We start from the raw sequence: 4,979 nt of genomic DNA on the forward strand, positions 1-4,979 counted from the left end.
TCTCAACTAAATGCCATGGGACAATGTCGATGTGCATTCTGATCCAAACGACATGTGGTGTGAATGGAAAGAAATGTTTCTTAGCTGCGTTGATAAACAAGCACCACTAAAATCGAGAAGAGTCCGTAAAAAGCAATGCCCATGGATTACTGGTGATCTACTCTGTAAATCCAGAAGAAGAGATTTCCTTAAAAAGAAGGCAATCTCTTCAAATGATTCAGCCGCATATTTATATAAGCGTGCAAGAAACCAGGCAAATAACGCTATTGAGCTCGAAAAGAAACTCTATGTTTCTGACAACCTGCAAGCTAACAACGGTAATTTTCGCAAAACGAGGAACCAAATTAACGAGCTAACCTGGCTCCCGTGACAGGGGCAAGACGTCCAAAAGCTGACAATAAAACTGTTAGTGATCCGGTTGATATAGCAGACTGAAACTATTAACGAACACTATACAAATATTACGCAAGTACTAGCAGAAGATATTCCTGCTGTAGACGTAAATCCTAAATTTTATCTGGAAACCACTGATAAATCGTTTTCTCTGCAAACTCCGAGTATCGATATTGTATTAAACCTTTTAAACAAAAGTGATGATAAAAAAGCAACTGCATGGTCTTGATAAGATTCCGAGTAAACTGTTAAAGAAGGCTGCCGGGATTATCGCACCTTCGCACACCGCCATATTCTGTAAGTCCATCCTCACTGGGATATACCCAAGCGAATGGAAAACGGCCAAAGTAACTCCAGTTTTTAAAAAGGGTATTAAATGGGATCCTAACAATTATGGGCCAATTACTGTAATTCCGAAAGTTTCTCAAGTTTTTGAACAATTTTTTTACAAACAACGTTACTCTACCATAATCTAAATGAGAACAAATTACTATTCAGTCAGTAGTAGAAGTAGTAGTAGTAGTAGTAGTAGTAGTAGTAGTAGTAGTAGTAGTAGTAGTAGTAGTAGTAGAAGTAGTAGTAGTAGTAGTAGAAAACTACTACTACTACTACTACTACTACTACTACTACTACTACTACTACTACTACTACTACTACTACTACTACTACTACTACTACTACTACTACTACTACTACTACTACTACTACTACTACTACTACTACTACTACTACTACTACTGCTACTGCTACTGCTACTGCTACCCAACAATCTACTGATAATCCAAACTCAGCGAGGGAGCCTCAAATCCTTTGAGCGACAATACAGTCATTGCGTTATGAAAGTAGAGTTGTATTGTGACGGTAGTTTTCTTTAACAATATTTGTCATTCCTTAAATTGTATTTAAATCGGAAATTAGTGGTTTATCGTCAGAACCGACTGACAAGTTGATTAGGTGTTCATGCATTGGTAAAAGTATGCTTATGCCGCTTTTTCGGGTAGGGGTCTTGTTCTAAAAATGATTCATTGTGCTAGGATGTTTTTTTTTTTGCGAAAAGTTCTGTTCGTTGTCAGATAGCTGAGCTGTGTGAGAAGAAAGGTTGAAGACGAGTGACATCAGTTAAATAAAAGTTGAAGTTTGCGAAGAACGGCCTGTTGAATCATAGCATTCGCGAAACAGTAGCACCTCCGACCGGACCTGAAGTCGTTTTGACAAGAAACAGCGTGGATCATGGAAGACATATCAAAGGGAATTCAAGGTAAAGTGAAACTCCTTAAGTTTACCCTAGGGAAATCGCAAGAAATTAAAAACATTGGAAGCGCGCTCTTAATCACCAGGCATCGTGATTCCCTGAATACAATAGTTCAAAGTATAGAACAACTTAAGCTCCAAGTGGTGGAAGAAATGTTCAATATTGACAAAGCAGAGGAAGAAATTTCCACGTGGACCGCGACCATCGAGGGACGCGTGTCCGAAGGCGATGCAATGATCACTAAATTGACTAAATGCGTAAATGACCTTAAAGCTGAAGAAGAATTGAGAGTTAAGGAAGCGGAGAACGTTGTTAAGAATAAAGAGCACGAAGAACTGCTAAAATTCGAGCAAGCACAGCTAGAGCAGAAACATGAATTTGAGAAGAAAATAGAAGAGTCTAAGAAGAACCAGGCGCCAGCGAAATTAGCCGAAGCCAAAGGCAGCGAGACAAGGCATACAAAGCTCCCAAAATTAACTATATTGCTAAATTTAATGGTTCCCCTACGGATTGGTTGCGCTTCAGGAATATTTTTGAAGCTGAAGTTGACAAATGTAGCGATTTGGCAGGTGTAACTAAATTCGCTTATCTTAAGGACCTTCTGGAACCAAAGATAAGAGCGACAACCGATGGGCTTCCTTTCTCAAGTCAGGGATATGAGCGAGCCCAAAGTATTTTGAAACACAAGTACGGGAGAACATCTGAAATAGTCAATGCTTACGTTCAGAATATCATGGCATTACCGAGTGTTAGTGGTTCTAACCCAGTGAAAAATACACCAATTTCATGACAAGCTGTTGTTCAATGTACAAGCGCTATGAACACTGAGGAGATTACAGGATATTAAAGGGGCTAGTCACGCTATTTTAGGTAATTTTGCTTAATTTTGTTAATTATGAGCTCTAAACGTCAAATTGGCAGAGCAATAGTCTTTCATTTGCAAAATGACGGCCACATAACAACTGAGAATGATTTCCTAGCTTTGTAAATGACATTTTGATATAGACTGATATAAATTTGAAAAAAGGTGGGCCGACGTTTTTCAAATTTACCCAAATTCAATCCATTTCAATCTTCTCCAGTTTTGTCCATCGATGTCCTTTATTGGCTTCCCTGTGTTTTGTTAGAGTTCTTCTATAGTTTTGAACAGTTATATTGATAGTTTAGTTAATTCTATGACCATTCGATCAGTGCTAAAATTGCCTGAAATTGCGTGATCTAGCCCCTTTAATGGATGGGTACGTAAGGATGTCGCTAGATAAGCTAGGGATAAAACTCGCGACCGCCCTACGCAAGTGGACCGAAAGAAATCCAGTTCCCGTCAGGTCGATCGACAAGAGCCAGGAAAATCATCCTCCGAGAAGAACCACGCGTGACTCATTCTACCACGCGCGACGAGAGAACGGGCGTTCCCATGGGTGTGTTTATTGCGAAAACGCTGACCACAAGTCGTTCGAGTGCAACAAGTTCACTGACCCAACTCAAAGGAGAAAGATCCTTATCCAAAAGCGCTTATGTTTTAGTTGCACCAAACCCGATCACAGAGCGTCGGAATGCAAGAGCAGAAGAACGTGTTTGAATTGTAAGGGGCACCATCACTATTCCATCTGTGATAGAGAAACTGTTGAGGCTTCTATGACGGCCGCGCAAGTAGGTGCGGGGCCAGTAGTTTTCCCTATTGTCGTAGTGGAGGTTGCAGGGATCCGGTGTCGTGCATTATTAGACTTAGGGGCCGGAAGTTCCTACGCGTCGGCATGCAGCCCAGCTCACAAAAAAATTGCTGCGAAACCTCACCGTTCCGGTGTTCGAAAGGTCGAGATGATGTTAGGCACAGTCAAGCGTATCATGGAAGTTTATCGGATCAAGATTAAGTCAGCAACAGGTGACTTTGAGATGGAAGCAGGCGTGACGAAAGTTGACAAACCGCAGCTGATGACGGTCGAAAACCCCCGTTACAAAAGTCTTTTAAAGAAACACCACACCTTAAAGGAGTCGTCATGGATGATACCGATGACAAACCCCGTCTTTTTTAATTGGTCAATATATTTTAAATATATATAACATTTATTCGTGACACTGCTTACAAAATAAATTACATAAGTTACTTACACTACTTACATCTCCAATTTCTAATACTCGTTACAATGTTAATAATTATTTATTTACACGCAAATACGAGGCCAAACAGCCGCGCAACTGCTGATGGCATGTATGATTCTTAGTATTGATTATAAAAATTTAATATAAATATAAGCGTGTACGTTTACAATTAAGTACGTTCTAACACCTTAAACAGTTACTTTTACAACACAACACAAAACCTAACTTAATTAAAAAGGAAAATTCTTGGTCCATTTGTTATAAAATGTAGATAGGTTATTGTTCTTAGTATAAATGTATTTTTCTGTTTGGTATTTGATCTTAAGCTTAGCGTGAAACCTTCAATACACGGAAGTAAACGTTTCCTTCTGCAGTTCCATAGATAAAGTTTACCAATTAATATTGAATAGTTAAGTAAGGGACATGACGATGAATTTATGCTACCAATTATGATATCCTGTAAATTAGGGACTTTGTTTTGTTTTGTTATTGAAAAGCGTATTGCTCGCAATCTTTCCAGAATATATTCGAGTGCGGACAATGGAAGAGAAAGTGGTGTAATATTTCAGGTTCTGTGTTACAAAAAGTGCATTTATCTTGCTCAGTATAGCCAATTTTATATAATTTTGTGTTTGTATATGGTATCGAATTTCAGACCTTGTACTGGAAGGCCTTAACATAAGGTTTAAGAGCCACTGTATGGGGGAGAGTGTAAACGAGTTCCAAGTCATCTTCGGATAATTTAAATTCTTGTTTCAGACAAACCCCGTCTACCAGTGCACCTTATCCTTGGAAATAGTGAGTGCCCTGGAATCAGCACCTCAGAGCCACAACGCGTTGATAGGGAATGGGACCCAGCCGCAAGTTACGCGAAGTTGGGCTGGACCATTACTTCACCTGGTCGTGATTTAGACACCACCAATATGCTCCTCACTCAAACAACCTGTCGCAGACTACGAAGAACTTTGTAGATTAGATGTTCTCGGGCTTGAAGATTAACCGACAGGAGATCAGGGTGTAGTCTATGAGGAATTTAAGGAGCAATTGTGGCGAAACAAGGAAGGACGGAACGAGACCGGACTTCCGTGGGTAGGAAATCACCCTTCTCTGCCAAGTAACAAAGAAGGAAACCTTCGCAGACTTGGGAGCCTTTTAAGGAAGCTAGATTCATCGAAGTCCATCAGTGATTACCATGAAATCATTCAGGAGCAGTTGGAAACTGGAGTAGTCGAAC

This window comes from Montipora capricornis, chromosome 3 (genome assembly GCF_036669925.1).
Source record: "Montipora capricornis isolate CH-2021 chromosome 3, ASM3666992v2, whole genome shotgun sequence".
Taxonomy (NCBI): Eukaryota; Metazoa; Cnidaria; class Anthozoa; order Scleractinia; family Acroporidae; genus Montipora; species Montipora capricornis.